General features: G+C 49.7%; 1 pseudogene; it reads left to right on the forward strand.

The window, feature by feature from the left end:
• Positions 1–70: 70 nt before the first annotated feature.
• LOC119111630 (putative inorganic phosphate cotransporter) lies at positions 71–16451 on the forward strand (annotated as a pseudogene).
• The last annotated feature ends 7910 nt before the right edge of the window (positions 16452–24361 follow it).

The following is a 24361-nucleotide window of genomic DNA, read 5'->3' on the forward strand; positions in this document are numbered from 1 at the left end:
GACAAGCAATATCTCAGCGTTCATTACCAGCTTACCGCCGCCCGCAGGACGGACCGTTCGTTTGGAAGAGATGATGCAGGGCATCATCCTAAGCTCCACTTCGTTGGCTAACCTGTCGCAAATCCGGGAGAGGGCCCTGGGCGGAGCGTGTAGGTGCGCGCGCACGTTCGGCGGCGGCATCTTCCTGACGGCGCTGCTCAAACCCCTGCTGACGCCGGTCTTCACTCACTGGCGCGTGGAGGCGCTGATTCGTGCATCCGCGCACTCCCAGGCTGGCCAGTGTGAGTGTGTGCCCGGCTGTGACCATGAGAATTTCGAATAATGTATTTCGTAGTGAGGATTTCATGGCTCGTGTTCGCTCGCATCGGCGCGGCTATTAAGAGCATCACATTTTGTACGTGGCAAGTTTTGTTTTATCATTAGCTGGGCTATGCGGGTGGTGCTCGCAGTGGATGGGGTTTTTGGAGTGCTGATACCACACATCGCGATCAATGATCCACACCACCTTAAGAAAAACATGCCGCCCCCACTGTGATTGCGCCTGTATCTAAAACACAATTATTTTCAGGCCACTGGGCGAACGTGTTGAAATGCATCGCGCGATCCACGCAGGGACAGCAACATGACGTCCACGGCGTGGCTCTTTTCCAGGGGTGACGTGTCCTGCTATCCACTTCATGCTGTCCCGATGGGTGCCTCACCAGAGAGGAGTCGGATTAGTACCATCGTTTACATTGGTAAGTGTCACCGTTGTGTAATACGCCGTAAATATGCTAGAACGTTATGCTGTATATATATATATATATATATATGTATATATATAGATATATTATATATATATATATATATATATTATATATATGGATGGTGGTGTGTGTGTGTGCGCGAGTGCGAGTGCGTGCGTCTGTGTGTGTGTGGCTGGCGACCGAAAAGTGAACTCGATGTCCTTGCTTCTAACCGCCTTTCTTGCATTTTACGCCCGACGGCGCCTCCGACTCCACACTGGGCATCACTGCCCGCCCATCTTTAACGCCGCTTTTCAGTCGTCTCTGATCACACCTCTGGCTTTACCGCTGATTGTACCTCAGAGCGTAACTCTGACCGCACCTCAGTGCGTCCTTCCGACTCCAACTTTGACACTCTCTGTGACCTGGCGTCGGAATCTTGATCCACCCATGGCCACATCTTCCTATGACCACATCTGCCTATGATCACGTCTGCCTATGGCCACATCTGTCAATGAACACATCTGTCTATGACCACATCTGTCTATGCCCACACCTGCCAATGAACGTATCTGCCTATGACCATATCTACCAATGGAAACATCTGCTTATTCACAACATTCTGCCTATGAACACCCCCCCATCTCACTACCTCTTAGTATCTGTCTCATAATCCGACTTCTGAGTCGGCCCCTGACCCCCGTCGTACCCCTGCTTCTGTTGTCCTACCTCTCACCCTCATTAGATCCCACACGATCCTACCACAGTTCCCGCCACTGAACCGCCCTCTGACTCCAACCCCGATCTCATATCAGACTTAATCACCTGTCCTTCCTTTGGCACCGCATCTGGCCGCACACGACATCGCTTCTGACCTGCACCTGACATCGCCTTGGCCGTACTTGTACACCGCCTTCTTGCTGTGCTGACACAGCCTCTGGCTACATCTCTGATCCCAAGATTCTGACCACGCCTTTTGATTTTACCTTCCACCCCGCCACCGACCGGCACCTGGAACTCCTTGTATGACCGCTGCATCACTCGCCAAACCTCTGACCTTGCCTCCAACCACGCTCCTAATTTACATCCGGCCCTGTTTTGTCATTTCTAATCCCATCCACCCTGAACCTTACCCCTGACCGTACCCTGACTCCGCCTTAAGGTTGACCTCTGACCGTGCATCTGGCCGCAGGGAAGCAGCTGGGCACGGCCATGACGATCCTGGCGTCCGGTCCGCTAGCCAGCTGGCACTGGGCCGGCGGCTGGCAGTCCATCTTCTACGTGACGGGCGGCGTCGGCGTCATCTGGTACATGTGCTGGGTGTACTTCGTGTACGACACGCCGGCCTCGCACCCGCGCATCTCAGCCCGCGAGCGACTGTACATCGACACCTACTTCAAGCCGCACGGTGACACGGTGAGTTGAGCCGGGTGGCCGCCTCGGGTCTGACTCCGCGTGGGCAGCCGAGGGCGACCGCCGCCTGACGACGACCCAGGACTGTTAGACGACGAGCCGCGCTGGGGCTCCCACACCGGTGCCTGGGCAACGCTCAAGATAGGGCCTGGGCACGCTCACCGGTGCCTGGGCAACGCTCAAGATAGGGCCTGAGCTCGCTCACCGGTGCCTGGGCAACGTTCAAGATAGGGCTGGGCTCGCTCACCGGTGCCTGTGCAACGCTCAAGACGGGTCTGGTCTCGCTCACCGGTGCCTGTGCAACGCTCAAGACGGGTCTGGTCTCGCTCACCGGTTCCTAAGCAACGCTCAAGTCAGGGTCTGGGCTCGCTCACCGGTTCCTGGGCAACGCTCAAGTCAGGGTCTAGGCTCGCTCACCGGTGCCTGGGCGACGCTCGTGACAGCGCCTGCGCAGGCCCGCCAAAAGCACGGACATGACAAGCGGCCCTCAGACATAGCTCAAGACACCAGGTGCGCTGACGTATTGACTAACGCGGTCGTTCGCTTGCTGACGGTGGAATGGATGCGCACCTGGCGAGGAAAGGCAGGGCCAACTTGGTGCGATGAGATGTGTATAGCATAACCAAAGAAAAAAGCTCACTGTAGGATGCACTTTCGCGACATGAAACATTGCGGCTTAATTCGCACCATCGGGCGTTTTCCTCGTCTTCGCCGCAAGAGGAGGAGGGCATGGTAGAATTATGCGGAAAGTCGCACCAGATCGCTCGCATAAAGCCCTCAGATTAGTGTCACTGAACACCAGTGCAGGTGACCTTTGGGGATTAGAACCAGTTCAGTGAGGTAAGGATCCACAGATGTGGCCTTTTTCATCTTCGGAGTTCAAGTTGAAACGTCAGTGGGTACAGCCACAAAGTATGGCCTTTGGAACACCACAACCGTAAAATGTGGGCTTTGGGACACCACACCATACGTTGGTACCAGCCCATGATTGCCTGTCATCTGACACGCATCACATCAGACCTATCGGTTGTTTGCAAAATCTCCGCCCTGCTATTTCATGAGCTAGATATGACGCAAACTGGAAATAAACAATGCAATACTAAACAACGGTTATCTGTTGATGTGAACTTAGGATGTGTAAGACCATGGAAGTTCGAAATTATTAATGTTTTTTTCTTTTGCCACATGTGCCTTACCTGCCCCGGTGTTCGATTACCTGATCTAAGTGTACTTTGTAGAATTGCGTCACCGTTTGGTATGACCGGAGACAGCAAATTAGTGCGGGTACGTCTCGTAAACGTCCTTTTCTTGGACGAGAGCCCTTAAGTGGAGGCAGCGTTTAGTGTGACCCGTGTAGGGAAAGACAATTTCTGCATCACGCTTCAAGCGGTTCATAGGTTATTCCAAGAAGGCATGTGCAAAGGATTCCCAGGGCCCTGGTCCTCCTGGATCTCAGATAACGCTGGAATGTTAGTGACGGCCGATGCGAAAATTGTTGGTTCAAACAGCTCTCGCCTGAAGACAACCAGTGTGACAAAAGAATTGATCCCTATCAGACTTATTTATATATTTGATTGCACGTTTACGTTTCCTTTAATTCATGCAATGTTGCATGAATTAAAGGAAACGTAAACGTGCAATCAAAACCTACTTGCGTCAGAAAACATATCCGCGCAACTGATGGTAAGAAAGGTGTTCCAGGAAACACAGTTGATAAATGTCGAGTAACTGCGCAGCAGTATAGCGTGTGCTTATACCTCGAAATAAACCAACCAAGTAGACACTCGCTGGACGACATATTACGCGTCTGTCTAGCTAAATATGTCACTAACCATGGAGACGAAACAGAACGACCACGACGCTCTAGCGGGTCTAGCAGCCGAATGGATGAAAGCTAATAAAGCTAGCGAGCCAATTAGCTAATGCGAGAAATGCTCTGCTAAGTGTTGATGCGTAGAGAGTGACGGACACGACACAGACGAACGGTATTTACCAAAAGGATTTCATCAAACAGGGAAAGTGGATGTCGCGCTTTTTCATCCCCAACTTCGCCAGATGACAGAAGCCTCTGGTCTTACGGGCTTATTTATCCGAGTAAATGCCGGCGAGCCATCTCCTCTGACGTTTGCTTTAGCTTATGATTGCGTATGAGTTGTGCTGATGAGTAACACGCCCGCCCAGTGAGGATAAAAGCGGTGCAAGCTATCACACACTCCGCACAGAGTAGCAAACCATCACCAGCTGCGAGGACTGCAGCCCAGCTGTTGTGGTGTGCGGTGATCCTCAGGCCCAATAATGCGTGTGAAACCTGAGCCCCCCCCCCCGAGTTATGCCGAGTGGGGGCCGCCTCGTGCCGGGCCTGACCACGGCCGTCCTGTTTCAGGAGCAGCCCACCGGATTCCCATGGAGGCGCGCGCTCCTCTCCCGCCCGCTGTACGCGCTGATTGTGGTGCACTTCTGCCAGAACTGGGGCGACTACATGATCATGACCGAGCTGCCTACCTACATCAGCACAGTGCTGCATTACCCGCTCAGCACGGTAGGCGGTCGACGCTTGAAAATAAAAGGGAGACGCGCAAGGAAACTTGTAATAACCCCTGACACACTTGGGAGTGAGCGGCACAGAACCTAGCGTAATACTGGGCAGTTGGTCAAATTCAAAACTCAAAGCAATTTTCTTGTTCTGTGGCATGATTAAAAGTTTATGTCACCATCCACCACGGTCGAAAAATGACGCTGATCTAAAAGGAACACTACTGAGCTTTTGCTTAGAGCAGGGATCTAGGTTCAAGGCAGGCTGCTGCGTGACGAGGACCGCGGGCACTTTGCACATTAATCTGGAGTCCATCGTCGTTTGGCCTTATTTGACCCGAGGGTCTTGACCTAGCTACCTCAGATATTGACGCAAGTAAGTTGACATACAGGCCCACCTATCCTGTCACATTTGGGATATCTAGCTCTCTTAGTGTTCGAAATCTCAGGGGGGGGGGGTGTCAAATTAATTCCCCCACCCTAGCGTGTCGTATTCAACCGGCTACCCGGACGCGTGGTGCCATTTCATCATTCCCTAAGGTGCATTACATGATTTCTGCCGACGGATCGTGACCCGGACGGCTCGCTTGCCGGGCACCGCTGTTGAGCCGCCGCCCACTCACCGCCGGCGATGTCTGTGCCCGCAGAACGCCCTGTACTCGGCCATCCCGCAGCTGGTGAAGGTCGTATTCGCGCTGACTGTGTCATTTCTCTCTGACGGCCTCGTCAACGGTGGCCTCGGACTCACCGCCAACAGGAAGCTCTGGAACTCAGTCGGTACGTGACCCGGAGCTGGACTGTTCGAATCTTGAAGTTATGGACTGTAAATGAGTGCTCCCATTCAAACATTGTATGTGACGTCTGCAAAAAGGAACGGTTTGAAGTTTGAGACCGATTAGCACTTTTAACAGTTGCGGCGACGTTTCCATGCCAACAAGATAGATCCTACATGAGCAGGGGTAAACCAAAGAGCTCATTGCAGCTCGGCCCTTGTAGCCCTGGGTGTAAGGGCGCGTGGCCCGTGCCAGATCGGTTTGAATCCGCACTTCGCCGAACCGCCGGGCCCGACTGCAAGGGCTTGGTAATGACCGGCCTGGTCTTCACGACCGGCGCAGTAGATCTAAATGCGTCTTCAAAGGCACGGACACACACACACACACACAGTAAAAACAACTGCTGACGCGAGGATTGACATGGCGTTTGCCGTATGGGAAATATGACTGCATGCGTTATTAGTAGAGCTTTAACTCATAATTTTGAATCGCACAAAAGATCAACACCTGGTAGCATACATTGGCGTAAAAACATTACGGTTTTTTAAGATAACCCAAATTCGTCTCCCAAATTCGTAGTCTGGATCGGATCAACGGTTCGGCAGCATCACTCACTTCAAACAGCGGCCTGCCGCGGTGAAGTCTAGTCGTCAAAATGAACACACTTGACACTTAGAAACAAATGTTTGGACATGTGGTTTTACATCGGAGTTAAAAACAGCGTTTCATATGCGGGGTTATACACAACAGCATGGGTGACCTCATAGTAGGCATGATCCCCACCGAATCGCAGCTGCCCTCCCTGTGGTCGCGGGCGTGCCAGTAGTAACCTCTCGGGAGCAGCTAGGTGCATGATACTCGACAACTGACGGCAGACCGAGTAGGAGTTATATGGGGAGCTAGCGAAGTGAAGGCAAATGTGCTCAGTACCACGATGCAAAGGCAGAACGTACCTATTTTGCCAGTGTGGGAAAACGCGACATACCGCATACTTGCCTTTGCGCGGCAACACGTATCACAGTTGTCACATCCTAGATCTGATATGCCGATCAATGCGTTACTTCCCACATGTCTGCGACGCGACCGCTGTAAAAAGTCGAATGCCTTGCCCGGCACGAGTCGCGGGAGTTTTCGGCTGCCATCGGCTTTTACGATCCCCTTGCACCGAGCGCACGCGTTTGCGGTGCGAGGAGATTAACGCTCGTGCCGATGGGGTCGGCAGCCGAACGAACCCCACTGGAGGTGAGGGCAGATTCTGTCCCTCCTGACTATCTTCGCAACTAATCGTCCGATCACAGAAGGTCTGTGGCAGATGTTCAAAGCACTCACTTAAAGTTTATTTGAGGCCAAATATCTGGTCAAAAACAGGTATTTAGCATATCAAACAAAAACACTCAAGATAGACCCTTCCTGTATCAGGGGTCTTCTTCACACAAACAGGAGCATAGGACCCATTCGTTCCAAAATAACTTTTCAAAACCAGTGAATGGTACTGCAAGCGTATCATACCGATGCAAAGTAAGAGGAACAAGGTCAACACATCAACACGGAAGTGCTGTCTGGCACTGCACGCACTCTGTGCTGCTTACATATTCCTGACCTAATCCGCAGCACTGGGTGTATCCACCGCTCCCTGCTGCTCACCTAGATGCTGTACATGGTGCCAGAATGTCTCGTCCGCAGCCTCTGCACCAACAGCTGTTCGTGGCGCTGCTCTTACGTCAAATACGTTCGCCAGCTGACCCCTCCGCGTCTATCATCGCCAGGAATGTACATTCCGGCCCTGATGATGGTCGGCGTCTCGTACACGGGCTGCAACGACCTCGCCGTCATCTCGCTCATGGTGGGCACGGTCGGCTTCAACGGCGCCATCTTCTCAGGTCAGTTTCGGCCAGTCGGAGTCCGGTCCGGCCCGTCAGCTTAAAGCTCAAGGCATGAGTTGTGCAATAAGGTGCTGTGGCGTCTTCTCTTTCAAGGAATGACTGCGATGACATGTAATTAGCGACGTATTTTGCAATAGGACACCTTTACTATTTATGCTCCAGGAATTCCATAGATGGCTGATAACCGGACGTCATGGTATAATATTCATCACATCAAAATGGCCCGGGCTTTCCGCCCCAATCTTTGAAAAAGATGGCATGCCTGTAGATAAATGTTGGACGGATAGCGCTGAGTCAAAAACATAAATGTCAGCATGACATCAGAAACATACTACATTTGCAATTATGTGTGGATTTCAGCTTCCGCTTAACAGTTGACGGCCTATAATTGGAGGAATATGGTATAAATGCATCGATCATGAAAGTTTTTTTCGAATTTGAGGGAGGATGTCCAGAAGTTTCGCCAGTACCTGCCAGGGAAAAAATGTTCCTTAATCAAAACAGCGCGCGACGGGCATTAGCAAACAATTAATGATATTCCATAGTGAAATGGCAGAAAGGTCCTCGGTCGGCCCAGGCTCCAAGGCGCGACCTCCCAATTTGGACTGGGCGCGCTTCCGGTCGCGCCACCGAGACCGGGCGTGGCAGTTAGAAAATCCATAAATTCCGGGCGCACCGAGCAGAAGAGCCTTGACCCGGTACAACATGAGAGCTTGGCTCCTCTTAATACAAATCGGTGCTTAGATTGGCGCAAGATAATGTAGCAATATTTCGGTGCGATGTTCACTGAAGCTGTCTTAATCTACCATTCTCCGAAAAGCATACCTTTACTCGAAAACCCTATGGGGGTGGTAGAAAAACCGGCAGTAGAGCGGTAGTACTGCCAACCTACGTCGGTGGTAGCCAAATACAATTCATAGGGCGGGGGGGGGGAGGCGGTGAGGGGACAGGGTTTTCACAAAATTTGACACCATTATGAGTCTGGAGTTCTCATTGCGGACAATAATTTGTCTTCAGTGATGCAGTGGTGAAACGACGCCCTCAAGCAAACAATGGTTAAGATGTCAAAACTCAGTGCGTCAAAACCCAACAGACGCCATTATGAGCCACTGAAGCGCTTCCGCCCTGTCATTTTTTCCTATGCTGCAATAGCCATACTTATGCTGAGACCGCCTTACTGACTGAAGGCATCAATTACTCTTGTAAGCGCAAACCGGCGCATATAATCCATCCCAAGAGATCACCATCTTGACAATATCGCTTTGTCTCACTGGAGGTCCCTCCCCAGTCCTGGAACCACCCCTACCCGTGTAATGTACCCAAAATATTGACAAAATACATACACAATTCGTTAATGGAAGCTCAAAACATACAACGCGATGCTCCAAACCGTTTGAAAGAAAACAGAAAAAAACCTGAAGGAAGGAAATTCGCCGGTCTGGAATGTGGCTAAGCAAGCAAAAAACTACATGCATGACTTACATTTTTGGAATGAATGCATCTCAAACATGTACCCCTGGTGCTGATCATGGGCCCATGTATATAACCAGAGGCACAACGCATGAAACTCTGGACGTATGTCGTTCTATGGACCCATTATGATTATTCTGAGTTAAACGCACCACGTTGCTAGGAGGCTGTCAGAGCGGTTTTGCTCGAGCGCTCAACAGGAAATCAAACAAAGCTGTTTCCTTAAATTCATTTGGACTCAATTTTGTTCCATCAAGCTGCCATGACCATTTTAAAACAAAATTTAAGATTTGATCCGAGGACAACGAAAAATTCGATGTAGACTTTCGCTGCCTTTGTGGCATGCCAAGAACCTCACGGGTAGAGCAATCAGTAAGACGTATATTTCGCAATTCGAAGTCATCAATGTATTATGATTCCAACGAGGACTGTAAAGTCCGTCGCAAGTGTCCGGAGGACGAAAAATGGTGCAACAAGTACGTAGATCCATGCACGGGCGATTTAGTGAGAGAAGAGTATACGAAATCATACGAGATATGCTGTGGCCAGAAATACGAAGTAGAAAAATCTGTCGTTACACGTGAGCCACCAAAACGTCCGATATGTCCACCACCAGTCCGCAGGCCCATTTGCCGTCCGCCTCCAAAGTGTTGCAAGCCTTGCTGTAAACCGGTGATACCTCCATGTCCACCGCCCTGCAGAAGACCATGCTGCCCACCACCACCATGTGCTGTTTATCCCAGCGATATTCGGCAAGTACAAAACAAGTTAGGAAAGTTGGATTGCCAGTTTCGCAGTGTCGAAAAGGCTTTAAATGACGCGATATGTGCATTAGGCCAGCTTCGTTGCTGACACCTACAAAGATAGAAAATGCTGGAATTCTGGCCATTGAAGTCGAGCAAACCAGTCAAATAAAGGTGCTGAGACGTGCGCTGCTTTTTCACACAAGTTTGGGTCCTGCGCTCAGCTGATATGATGGATATATTGAAAAGCAGCGAGGTGCCTCATTTTGTACGCAATTACTGCTTGTGTAAGGAGCTATGCACTGATGAGCCGTGTGTCTTATGCTCGCAATTCAATCTGCTGTTTCGCCGAGGCAGAAGATCACTCGGTGTATGACAGCTCTATAAATGATCTGTAGATGACCGTGCCAAGCCATAATGAAGACGAGAGATGCTGAGTTGGTTGATAGCCTTTTCATGCATTGTACTGGGCGGGAAAATCTTGTACTCGCTTCCCCATGCGACCATGGAGTTAAGCACTCCATTTTGATTTGATCTCAAACTGAGTTAGAGCCAAGTCCCCGCAAATATGTGAGTAGTTGTGAAACCTGTTGATAGGCAGCCAATTTCCAATTCACCCTAATGTCAAAATCCCCAACAGCTGCTAAGGGTCGAATCGACTCGGGATTTGTGTATAAACCTGCAGTTATGCTAATAATATATGAGTACATAAAACGTATGAACAATGAATAAAGTTTATTGCACTCCAGCCTTGCCGTCCTAATCAAATGAATTCCATGCGCGGCCAGCTAAAGCGATAGCATGACAAACATCCGACTATCTTTTACAGACACAAAATTGCAGGATCGTTGGATCACAAGATGAAAATGAGGGAAGAGTCGAGCAGCGTTACTGGTCCTGCCGGCCAACTGGCCTGAGCGTCTTAAACTCCAGCGCAACATGCACAAAAGCAAACTGAAATATGTTTCCTAAATTTCGCTCCACAAATCAAGCTGTTCTAAAAATCGAAGAACAGCGATTTCAAAGCAGGAAGCAGTGGGAGCTCTAGGTTTCTGGGTTGACCCGAAACTTTTCTTTCATTCACAGATTTAATCCGAACTTTTTGAACCGGCAGATTTTTGGGATCACAGCTTACAGCAAGCAACACTTGAAATTCCCCATTGTTCATGTTATACTCCATTGAGGATTTTGGTTTCTTTGCACTATGCTTGCATTTTATGCATCCAAAATCGCAAAACAAAGGCTCATGATATGTCCATATGTACTACTGTCACATCTTCCCCCGGGTTATTTCCCACGAATCTGCAGCTGCCCACGTGTATCCGCAAACAATGCAAGTGCTTTCGAAACCTAGGCGACGTGAAACAGACTCTGGCCGACACTCCGCGTTGATCCCGGCAGGCGGCAGCCGCGAATGTCGGGACCATGTCCAGTAAAACTGAAGCACGCTGAAAAAGATAAAGTCTTAATAGTTAGTTACTGACACGATGTTAGCGATAGCACGCATCTGCGGTTGACGCGTCAAACATAAAAATATACGGATTACTCCAGCTCTTAGTGGACAAATTGCCTGTGCACTACGTTAAAATGCTTCCGTTTTCACAGATTTGAATTGAATGTAGTAGCACGAGAAGCAATGGCTTTGGTCCCATTTGCTCAAGTTTTGGTGCACTGTTTGCCAACAAAACAAATGGAATAACAGGCAAGCTGGTATAACAGTACTACCTCCTAAGCTAGCTGAGCCCAGGATGATTTCTAAATTCTCCCGAGCTAGGACTAAATTCAGGTACGGGACCTCCAGTACTTTACAAATTGTAATTGATGCAGCTGATCACTCAAGATATTGTACAGTTCGTTAACAAAGGTAGAACTCATGATGGTTGTTTTCGTAACAGTTATGTCAACAACACAAACTTGGCGTCAAGCCTGGCTGTGGAAAGACTGGAGCTAGAACCTAGGCAGACTGGTATTTATGCACAAATAAAGAACCCAACCAAGAGTGAACGTTGATCTATATCATCAGCAGACGATTTAAACGAAGAGGGATAACCTGGAAAATAAACAAACAAACTAGCTCACATTCAAGCACAAGGGCGACCAACGCATTAACGTTAATCAGCTGCCCCAAACATAACTGTCTGCTGCCAAGACAGCCGCCAATACCACTTGGAACTTTGTGCTCTTCGTAGCTCAGCCATTAAGAGCGCCTGCCTCCCGTTCTAGCCGTGGTGGGGCGGGGCGGTTCGGGTCGCATCGACGCGCGCTATTTGCCCCAGGCTGTGATGACCTGCGGATGATGGTAACGGCTGATCAAGTCCAGATGAGGTCAAAGTGTGGGGTGTGTCATGCCGAGCATTACGGCACGTTCAACTTCCGGCACAATATTCTGCCGTTGCATAGGAATTTCACAACCGAATGGTGGGGTTAAGGCTCGCGCTACAAGCCCTGGGTAGGCTAGGCGTACAAGAATGTTCCCAGAAATCCATCCAATCCTATGTTGAGAGTAAATTCAATTATAAAAAGCCTGAAGAATGCCGGGCACGATTCGTGAGGCAAGCGATCAAATGCGGCTAAGTGGCATCTTTGAAAGCAAAAAAAGAAACAAAACAAAACAACAAGAACATGACATTATGATATTCAAGGGGATCGTATGATGAGATAACTTATGATTGCTAAATAAGTTTTCTGGGGATTGTCTGAGATTCTCTTTTCCTCCGAAGCACCATCCCAGCAGTATATCACTCTCCCGATGCCATTAAAATGCATCCATCGGATGACTCAATCGCACGGGCCTGGTGGGGTGGTGCTGCTTTCTGGAATCAAAAGGTTCTATCTGGTGTAGTTTTGATATAGCATACAAGCCTTGATCATATGACTGAATATAAGTTAGACGCAGACAGAATTATAGCTAACCAGCTTACTGCCATGGGGCAGCAGTCTACACCTGAGCATCTCCCATACATGCCGAACCCACTCCAAACCCGATGTGAATTTCACATCCTCCTTAATTTGCACACTTAGATCCCCATCACTTGGACGCAATCTTTAGAAACAACAAATACTCAGCAATAGTGAGCAGATGCATTCCACTGTTTACTCCTCACTGGCGATGACCTCGAGTAAACAATGAAGTGCTTCAAGAGCTTTTAGCTTCGACTAAACAACGGCGCATTGTCCGCCTACCGCTCCATTTTAAACATCTCACAACTGAAGGGTAATTCACACTAAGTGTGACGTTGCCAAACAGCGGTTCACTTCGGCTCGCCATGCGCCGAATTAACATCATCAAAAAATGTTTGTCAGCTGCTGCCTCAGAAGGGCACGTGGACAGGCGCTGGTACAGCCCACGTCGTCGCTAAATGTGTGCTAACAGTGAAATATGTCGGACCCCAATGCAGCATGCGCGTGCTGCAGACTTTTTATGCCTGAGCATATAAATGCACAGTAATTGCGCATTGGCTTAACAAAACGTGAGCTTACCGTATGATCAGCTGACACGATATCGCAATCGATCATGCCTGCAACGTCAACAACACCACCCAGCGAACAAGTGTGCGGATCAGCTATTTGTAGATGTTCGGACTTTTACCACGCAGTACTAATCCCAAGCTGACAGCGAGCTGGCGCTGCAGGCGCCGCCAATTACGAGGTCTCTGTCAGCTCATCATGGTAAATAATGTATTTAATTAACGATACTTGATGAAGGCAAGCCGCAAATGCGGTCGATGTGTTTATGCAGAAGTGATGAAAAACTTGGATCTTGGGCACGTTGTTTGGCAGCGGTCATATTTTATAGCTGTCACGCATTTTCGGACCACGTGGGCTATACCGACAATCGAAGAGTTGGAATCGGCAAACGTCTTTTCGAGTTTAATGCCCGTGGAACATGTTGTTTCGTGGTTGCAGAAAAGAATAGCATGCCATCATCGGCTTGGGGGTGCATTAGGGAGGTGCACTCTTTATTTTTATGTCGGAACACGGCTTCTGTATTTGTTTAGCCATTGAAGTTCATAATAATAGAATATTAAAAGGTTGGAATAAAGCCCTGACGTGCAGCAGGTGCCACCCGATGCTTTCCTGAAATCATAAGAGCTATTCCTGTATCATTCCAATTATTTTTGGCATAAAACCGACCTTATTGCCTCTTGTTATATGATAGTTAGTTCGCGATAGCATCAGCACACATCTCCAAAACCGTATTGCAGTCATTTGCATCAGAGAATATAGTGGCCCACCTCTCGCAACAGTTATTTGTGTCCAAATTAAAGCCAATCTGAGCAACCGCCCTGTAATCTACCACGCGCGCACATTACTATTCTCCAACATTTTTCAAGCAGTCTGCGAAGAAAATGACAATCTGTTCAGTGCGATCATCTTTTCGTAAATTCTGTTTGTGTCCGCCTACGGCTGTATGTCCCGCACGACCACAGCTTATGAAAGACCTCACGGGACGCCGTCACAAATTGTCGCGGTGGTTGGCCGGGTCCGACGTGGAAAGAGCTGGTGGCTGGGTGCATAGCTTGCATTCTATTTCGACCATGGATGCAACATGGTCGGGCATTAATTCGACAACGGCAACAACTCAAAACCATGAAAGAGAATTGTGGCGTTAATCGCGTTCGAATTTAAGTCATTGTCGCATGCGGAAGCGATGGCTCAGTATCTGCTCGCCCCTGTCCGCAGGTTACAACATCAACCATATGGACTTGGCGCCAAACTTCGCCGGCACCCTGATGGGCCTGACTAACTGCGTGGCCACGCTGGCCGGCGTGCTGGCGCCATTCGCCACCGGATACGTTATCAACGAACACGTGAGTGTAGGGCGACGGAAGGCCGCGCTGACGCCAGGCCACGCCGGCCGCGCGCGGGCGGCAGGGGAAGGGGAGGCGGGGGGGGGGGGGGGGGGGGCATCGAACGGCTGCTCAGGGGTAGCAGCCAACGGACCTTGCACAACAACTTCGGGATAACAAAATGACTGAGCTGATGACCTAAGGAAAACAATCAGACCGTAGAAACAAGCACGTGCGCACGCATTTCCGTTTACGGAAGTGGGATGCATATAAATGCATCCAGTATTAGTGCCTTCGGGTTTACCCAGCCCACGACGGCCTCATACGTCCATGCACTATAGTTCGCTACATGTTTCGAGCTGCGTCCATATTCCATGTCCGTTGATTCGTTGTCATGGCGAGTTATATTCGTTGTCATGTTAGGTTATATTAACTTGATTTTTTTTCTTCGAAACTCTATTGGTTTTTGCATTTTCCGCAGTCTGGCTGTGGCAAAGTCAACTTTTAGGTCGTCGCGACATTTTTTGTCGGCACCCTTGCTCACATCCGTCGCTCGTAAAACTTGCACCCGTTGTCATACTGGTCACCGGGTGTTTGCAAAACTGTGAGCCCCATCCGCAGATTTACACATCCAGTATTGGTGCCTTCGGGTTTACCCTGCCCGCGGCGGCCTTATGCGTAGGTCCATGCACTATAATTCGCTGCATGTTTCGTAGCTGCGTTCTTATTCCATGTCCGTTGATTCGTTGCCATGGCGAAAGACTGTTATCTCTTGGTGCATGCATGCTGCTTACTGTTGCCAAGGCCGTTTGTGACGACGTCGTTGTGATTTCAGCCTACGCTGACCAACTGGCGGACGGTGTTCATGACGGCGGCCTGCTTCTTTGTGTTCGGCAACACGATTTTCTGCCTGTTCGGCACGGCCAAACAGCAACGCTGGAACGAGCCGCTGGCTATGTATGAGAACAACCTGGACCTGGCTTACGCCGGCACCGAGAAGGACGCCAAGAAGGCGCGCAGCAAACAGGAAGTGTTGTGAACGGCAAGAGTGACAGCGGCGCTGGCGCCGGATCCCGGGGTCGCCCCAGACGGGCAGGACACCCAGTCCGTCGCGGTGACTGGGACACCGGTTCCTGACGCCCAGACTGGCCGCCCGTCAGTCCAACCGACCTCCGTGCCGATAACCGGACTCCGACATCAGGACGCTCGGGCCACCTGTACAGGCCGCTCTAATAAACGCTGCCGTCAGTGCATATAGCCGGGCGGTCGAGGCTGTCTGCCGAGCCGAGACGGTCCGGCGCCTGACTGCGGGGGAGATTCTAGGGCGACGTGACGTCAGCGCGGAGGAAGGGCTCTCGAGCGCGGGTCGTGATGCAATAATTCCCCCGGGCGGACCAGCCCGATTCTGCAGGGGTTACCAGATCTAGTGGTCCAGCTGGACGGACACTTGTGTGTGGTGCGAAAGCTCGTGTGTTTTTCCTGGTTTCTGTACGTCTAGCAGACGCCCTCATCAGACTGGGATGCTTCCGGTGCTTTCATCAGGGGCGCCCGGCGTGCGCAAGCGGTTCAGTGACCAGCAGGGAATGGGAACGAAGGCCAGGAATGGCGGCGTGGAAGGACGCCAGGATTAGCTGCACCCGCAGGTTCACGTCCGAGGCTGCCTGTGGTTGGCACAGTTAGATGATGAAGCGAGTTGATTGGATTGGCACGCATATCATGCCGGTGTTTTGGTTTACCGACTATTTGCTGGTTCACCATTCAGTTACAGTTTGTGTTGCGTTGTACGTTTTCTCGAAAGCTGCGCTAGGCGATTTGAACAGCGTTAGTTTATTTCGATGCCTTGCGTACGACCTGCATAATTTCATTTATTTGGCGATGCTTTTGCGGGGAACAAAATATTTCTCAACCTCAAGAATGTCATCTGAAACAGAAAATGAATTGCGATGATATGAAATGTGGAGAGTCCAGATTGGGTTCACGAAATCGGTTACGAGGTGATTGTTTTACGAGATCCACTGGATCATGTTCGAGTGATTTTACACAGTCGGTGCCTCGTATTTATATTTGTATAGTCGTATTTGTATAGTCGGCCTTTGACATATTTATACATTGTGTACTCGCATTCATATTTATTTGTTTATGCGCACGGCTGATAGCGCCCGTAACTGTAAGGCAATACACCAAACAGTGTTGCAGGGAAATGTACCGTAGGGGATACGGCTACTTGTCAAGCTGTGATGAGACCGAAGGCCTGTCGTGTTGCCCTAGTCGCGCGCGTTACGCAGACGAACGAACGTTACCGCAAGCTACTCGTTACGATCTTGTGATGGGGGAACCGTTTTTGGGCCGCGTGAAGTTATTTGTAAGCAAGAATATTTATTTTTCTTGATAGTGCCGGATTTTTTCCACAAAAAGAACGACGTTCTAAGCACAGAAATCCTACCTATTATAACGGTTGTGTTGTGTCTGTGTTGTTGGTGCTCATCTGTTCAGAAGATAATACATCGGTTCAATGAGCCTTGCTTCTTGCTCGAAACAAGCAGTGATTCAATGAGACGTCATGGACTACGAAAATGTCCTGAGTGCCGCTGGCCACTCTTCGCTACGATTAGGGAAAACATCCCGCAATGTTCAAAAACATTGGCATGCATGACCCATCTGCCAAAGTTTTCCAGGCCGCCAGTCGTAGGCGATAAGAGCTGCATCCACGTCTTTTTAACACAGCATCGAACCTCGAACCCATGTGAGATTAACCTTTGTACAGTTTGGAGCACGTGCAACCCGGAGACACGCACGCGAGGCACGCAACAAGATCACGGTCATCTTCGTGGCACTTAGCACGTGCATCATCTTCGTGGTCTTCGTGGTCTGCGTTGGAGTTCGTGTTTGCATGCTTCGAGATGGTCAGCAAATGTTCAGTTTTGTGCAAAAGCCCTCTGTCGCACAACGATCAGTACTATCGGGCGCTGTCCCACTACAAATCCGTTGTACGTGACTTATGGCCCTTTTGTGGTGACAGGCAAGGGCGTGTTGTGTCGGCGCTTCCTGTGGTAGTGTTTATCTGTGTGTCGGCGGTGGTGTTTTCAACAGACTGACAGCACGCGTCACCTTGACGTGCCAAGGGCGAGTTGACAAAAGGGGGGGGGGGGGGCGCTTCAACGCCACCGTCGTGGTAGTATTGCAAAGGAAGAGCGTCCGGTGAAACCGGACAGAAAACGCAGCCCAGCACTGCGGCCGGATTGAACACGAGGCATTGAGAGCTGCTGGGGCGGCACGCCAAGGGGGGGGGGGGGAGCAGGGAGGTCAGACGCAGAGGTGCAGGCCAACGCCCGAACCTCTCAGCTGCAGGAGAAGCAGCAGGCTCAAAGTACATAAGAGACGCTCAGCCTCAGCAGCAGCGACGCTACAAGCACCATCGCTGTTGGCTCTCGTCCGGAGGCGGCGCTGGCCGGCGCGCGGGTGGCTGACGGTGACGTCAGCACCACAGACCGAGTGCGTGTATGCTGTGGTGGGCTGCAATTGGCGGGCGAACGCTCCCCGAGCCTGCAGCGCGCCTGGATCCCCCGCCAGGCCCACCACCCGATCAGCACATCTGGACTGAGGACACCGCGGAAACGCGTAGCTTGAACTCTTCGCTGGCGTCGCAGTCGCTTGCGGTGCATGAGGTGCCACAGCTCGGAGGTACCGGCAATCACCGGTGCCACCGCCCGAAGGAACCGACTGTCACCGGTGCCACCACTCAGAGGCGCCGACAGTCACCGGTGCCACCACTCAGAGGCCCCGACAGTCACCGGCGGCTGTGCGCCAAGCTTGGCAATTTAGGCAGACTTATAGCAGCGACTGACATAAGCTAAACCAGAAATTTCAGCTAAACCTTTTATAGCTTAGCTCCAAGTAAAATGAGCGCAGATGAGATGCAGAAAATTTACGACAAACTTTCTCAATTATTCAAAACATAAGACAAACTCATCGAAAAGCGTCAACAAAATACCCGGGCTATAAGGTATTTCTAAATCAAATGGATTAAAAAGCGCGATACGCACGTGTCTCCATTATAATGTTGAGATTTTAGCAACGTTTTCATCTGACAAGGACAAATTGTTTGAGCGTCCACAGAGCTTATGCTCATAACTCAAGTGCTTTCTACGACTGGCTGTTTGTTAAGATGTACCTGTACTTCTCACCTATTTAGATTCTTAATCAACGCATTTTTAACGCTTTGATTTACAGCTGCCACCCTTGAGCGTGTTCCATTCTCGTCACACCATCTGGGTCCGCCACACTCATCATCCTCCACTCACTCACATTATTGTCTTGTAACACATCTTGCCATCGTTCTCAGCCCCCTTCTCTCCTAGAACGGTTGGTAGCCTGAGCGGCGGGGTCAGGCCGCGGTCACGTGATACCCTCCGACCACAATCTTGTTTCATTGACGTGATCTCTGCGACCTATTACCAGGCGCAGGTCAGGACAACACGACATACAACACCTAGCCTGGCGGTGGCCGACGCAACTGAAGCCTAGGTGGCGCTGTCTAAACGGCAGCCTGCCCGAACGCCTTGCCCGAGTGCTAACCAGGTAGAGTACCACATTAGGTGCACATTTCAAAAACATGCGTTAGTGAAGCCTATAGGCCTTTATGTCTAACAAAAGCGCTTACGGACATCACTGCAGCACCAACAAGGTGCAATAAGAAAACATGTTGCTTATTTCCTGGTCCATATCACGCGGTCAACGTTTCAGCATGGCACTAGTCTTCTTTCTTTGTGGCTCCTGATTTCCCGCACGGAACAGGCGATCTTGGCGCATAAAAGACATTCAAGTGAGATATGTGGGGTAGCTTCCGGGACAAATGCGCAGGGCTTTCGTGGAAATCTCGTTCACACTTCGCATGCAAACTGTTATTATAAAAAAGAGAAAATTATTCCTGCGAATACCAACAATCTTGATGATATCCCTCGATACCCGGCAATCCGATGTGCATCAAATGAAATGTGCAATGGTGCATGAAGTATAATGGTCAGAATGTTCCCCGCCATTTATGGGTGTGGCTGACGTCAGTAGAAACGAACCTTTATGATCTGCACAGAGAACGGCCAAAGCCATTTGGTGAGAAGCTCACTTTAGTAGTTTGCACATGTGCGCCACTAGACCACGGTACACATTGCCGGTGTATACATGCTTTGTAACACAGCCTTGCATTGAACTGAACATTCAAGTAAACAATGTTTTCTTTAAATCAAAACCACCTTCGAAGACAAATACTATGCTTAACGCCATAGGGGAAAAACAGAGGAACAACATGATGACTCATTACATTCGCGTGTTGATGGCCTCATATCATATATATATATATATATATATATATATATATATATATATATATATATATATATATATATGTGGTGTCTTTTTCCCTAGTTAGTATGCCAACCTGCCATACCATTAACAACACGGGCGTTTTGAGTAGTTGGTGACATGTAAAAATAACAAAACACACACATTTACAACGGAAAAGTAAATGAAAAGCGTGACTTTCATAGTGGTGAGTGTAGAGTCGAATGAAATTGCTTCCGTTGGGACAGCGTCTTCATTCAAAATTCTGAGGTTTTTGAACGATTCGTGAAAACTGGTATTACCGACTGGACCAAACTCGTCTGACACAAATATCAATGAAAAGTACTAAAAGGTGACATACTCCTTGTATGCTCGACTGTGTGCTTCAGAGTCAATTTAAAGTCAGTCAAAGTTGATTCTAGTATAATGTCCAGAGTCATAATGAAGTTGACTTCAGCTGCCTCGCACGGGCCCGTATGACCATGACCTCAAATGTCATTCAGAAGCCTCTTGCATCGATTGGGTACGCCCCTGGGGGCAATGCGGTTCCCTAATCGACAGAGGCTTCCCACTAGCGAACAACTGGCTCTGCATTGGCTGAGCGCTGGAGACATTTCCCATGCTAGTACAACGCCGGGCACGCGATTGTATTGGTCGTCCCCTGGACAGCCAGGGCACTTTGTCGGTCGGGAGTCCACAGTCACCAACAAAGGCCTTGTGCTGGCAAGGGGTCCTGAGTCGGCCAGGGGAACATTTGCTTAACCACGGACAGGGACGAACCCCCGAACGCCAGAGGGCCTCTTGTGTTGGTCGGGCCCTCTGGCAATGACATTTGCTAAATAACCGCCAGGACTGGACGCCGAATGCCAAAGGGCCTCTTGCGTTGGTCGGGCCCTCTGGCAATGAAATAGATGTGAGAGCTTGCTATGAGTTCCAACGAAACAATGGAAGGGCCTGTGTCGGTCAGGGCCTATAATACGGTGCGGGGGGCACTCCACTGCATTTCAGCTCAGGTCCCGGAAGCCAAACTGAAGTCTCTCTGTGCCTAATTACTGGACCATATGCGCCGGTAAGGGACTTGTTGTGTCAATAAGGGCTGCTGCATCGACCTGGACCAATTCCCCGGGTCAGAGGTCCCCCGCGTCAGGGAGAGGACAAATGCATGATGCATTCCTCTGAGGGCTTTCGGATCTACCAAGAGACCCCGGCCCCATGTCGCCAGAATGACAGCCCGTAGGCACTCCGTGCTAGGACAGAATGCTCCACTGGGCGTTGGCTGGGAAAATAGTGTGCTTGTTGGGTTCTACACACGTGGCCCTTGTTCGGAAAAGGTAAGAGGTCTTGATAGTGTTCAAAAGACCGAACCAAAATGAGGCGAAAAGTGAAGAAAAGGCGTTGCACCTTTGTTCGGGAATGTTCTTCCTTTTGCAAAATCGACTTATTTTCGGCCGCCCGTTTGCCGTCGCGTGATGTTAGTTGCCGAGCACGCACGGCGCTGCCTCATAGAGACTGCAACGCCGGATGTCGTGGTTTGTTTTCTACGACTAGGGAGCGCGCATGTTCAAAACTACGGTGCGCAGTTTTTTAGGTAATCGATTTTGGTTGAATGTTGACCATTTCCAGACAAGCATGAGGCTTGCCATGTTGATACATTTTTTGGTCGCATTTGGATCTATGGTCAGTCATGTTCACGGTATCCTCAATATGTCTGTACACCCCAGAAGCAATCTGACAAGCCTTTGGCCCTGAGTTCCATCAACTTACGAAGAATCTACTAAGCAATTGTAAAATGAATGGCGCTGGAGGTTTATTCCATGTAGTCATCTAATCCCCGATTCCTTCAGTTCATTGCCTTCAAAATACGTACAGAATTGCTTTTTCCGGTAGCTTCTCTGGCTTCTGTTCTAGCTACAGATGTAAACATGAGAATAAGCGACGAAAGTCGTCATGTTTGAAGTAAGGTGGGCCAAACCTGGCATTTTTTTTCTGGGGTTTGGGGCTTTTGTCAATGATGTCGTTGTCTCGGACAAATAAATCTTGAAACGTTAACAGCCTGATCATACAGCTTGTCACTGTACATCACGCCAATATGGCCTGTTGGGCTACTCCACTGACTGGCGCCTGCCGTTGCACTCTCTGATCAGTCTTCGACAGGGAAGACATACCGTGCACTTGACGTGTAAAAGCTCGTAACAGTCATGACCATTTAGAGCCTTGCCTTTGAAGATGACACAACTGCAAGGACGCTCGCACTGGGAAACAGGCGCTGAGAGGAAGACGAGCAGGACGGCAGATGCAAGTCAGTCGTGCTGAGATGTCTCCAAGGACGGAAGGAGCCACGGCATTTAACGGAACATCTGCGCAGAACTGAAACCATAGAACGCTCGCACTGAGAAACAGGCGCTGAGAGGAAGACGAGCAGGACGGCAGATGCTAGCTAGCCATGCTGAAATGTCTCCAAGAACCGAAGGAGCCACGGCATTTAACGTGACATCTGCGCAGAACTGAAACCGTAGATTAAGGTGGAATTAAAACTTTTAACAGATTGAGGACGATGAAAGAACGAAGAAAGCTATGCTTAACAGACTTGGATAATTAAGTCGGGACTCAATAGCCTATGGAGCGGCTGATTGAAGCAGACTGACGGAAGCACGCAGATCTAGGCACGCCATACTATTGATGTGGGAAAGTCGGGGTGGACAATTGGGCCAGCCAGCTAGCGAACTTCTCATCATCAGAAATCCAGGATAGGTGGGTCGAACAGATGGTGCTATGTGCCCAAATTTAACACGCGCTCGGGGGGAATCAATTTGACCGCTCCTAAGGTTTTTCGGACTGATTTCCGAACGGCGCGACAAAGCCACGTCAAGTTTTGCAGAGCTACGAACAATGGAATATCAGATCGTTTGGCATCAAAAAATATAAATGTACGGTGTTAGGTTGCTGACCTGGGATAAATCAAAGTCCGGCCATGCATTCAAAGAGAACAATTTTAGGGAATGGTTCAGTCGGATGCAACAACGGAGCATGCTGACTTGGTAATCCTTGACGCTTATTCGAATGTAGTCAGAAATCAAATATTTAAAAGTCAAGTCAAATATCCGAACGTCAAGAATCAAAGCAGTGTTGAGTGATTTTGGTCACCATGATCTTCGAAATGTCAAACGAGGCCCTGATCTTAAATGAGCAACAGTGATCTTTTGCCTGGAACAGGTATCTAGGTTCATGGCGGTTGCATGTGAAGGTCATGGTGACCACCTTTGAGACCAATTTGGAGTTTGACCTCGTTTAACCTTATTGACTCGAAATTCATGGCCTAGGAACCTCAATTTGACGCTATTGAGATCACGCAGAGGCCAATACATCCTCTGAATTTCGTGACTCTAGCTTTCTTATTTTTTATGTCTGGGGGATTAAATTGATCCTCCATCCGAGCGAAAGATATTAACCGGCCACCCAGGCGCGTGTCTGTTAACGGTGCGAGGCTAGGAGGAGAAAAGAATGCTGAAAAGGCATGCTGACGGCATGGTTATGACATGGCGGTGGTGGTCGCGAAACAACGGCAAAAAGGCGTAAAGCAAACGGTAAAAAGCTGAACGAGCTGGCGGCTGGACGCAACAGAACCACACAGCCGGACGACGCGGGGCGCCGGCTGAGCCATGACTGCAGCCCGGCCTACGCCCGACTCCGATCCGCGCGGCAGACAGGGACACCAGCCGGCTGGGGGGCCGATGGTCCACTCTATGAGGGGCAAACTTGTTGGCGCCTTCCAATACCCATTGGCCTCCAGCATCGTACTGTAAGCGCATATTTGCGGAAATGGATCATGTTCTACGTGCCATTGTGGGTTATCCTTTACAGGTCAGGCATTGCTGGCGCTAGTGTAAGCCATTCTTCCCAGCCCCTATCGCCGGTGTTGAAAGCAAACCTTAGGATGTGTGCGTGGGGCGAGTTGGTCTAGTCAGTAAGACTTCCCCGGCTCTTCCAATCAGATGGTCCCAGATGTTAGATTTAGAGGTCCGCACCATGACAACTGCTCAAAGGCAATGCTTCACATTCGGAGATATTGAAGCAAGCACAAGATATTATGAAATAAGCTTTCTTCCTGGACAACTCAATTTCTCTGTTTAATTAAATGTGTCGCCTAACGCGTCATTGTCTGATTACATCATCGTACCTCGCACAACATTGGTTGAGAGCCAATTGACGACCGCTACATCTGGAAATCGTGCTCACGAACGACAGATATGAATGACTCGGCAATTATTTTTCTTGGCCTTGATCGCCGCATGCCTAATGGAATGGCTGGAATTGAATGACGTTATTATGGCGTCATGGATGCCTGGGAGCCTGAAATGCTCCCCGAAAAAGTCTGCACATCTTGCGGATGTGTAGCTAAAAAACTAGAGGTTTTTAGGACTTAAGAACGGCAGGGCTGTGAACGGCACCGGATGGTCTTCACGATGACTGTTTCAGCCCAAAATCCCACATAAATGTGGAGCACTCTCGTTAACAACAGACACGATGTCTTGCCAGTCTATCGCGTTTTTCGTAATTTCGCGAAGTCTAAGCCGCTTTTAAAGCCTGCTCCACTGGGACTTCGAACTGGTGCTCATCTGAGGATAGGTAATAGTAACGATTTGATAGGTCAGCGCTACTCTTCTGGAAAACAATGCTGTAAGCATGGGAGATATG

The sequence above is a fragment of the Pollicipes pollicipes genome, unplaced genomic scaffold, assembly GCF_011947565.3.
Source record: "Pollicipes pollicipes isolate AB1234 unplaced genomic scaffold, Ppol_2.1 Scaffold_7261;HRSCAF=8764_pilon_pilon_pilon, whole genome shotgun sequence".
In the NCBI taxonomy this organism is placed as follows: Eukaryota; Metazoa; Arthropoda; class Thecostraca; order Pollicipedomorpha; family Pollicipedidae; genus Pollicipes; species Pollicipes pollicipes.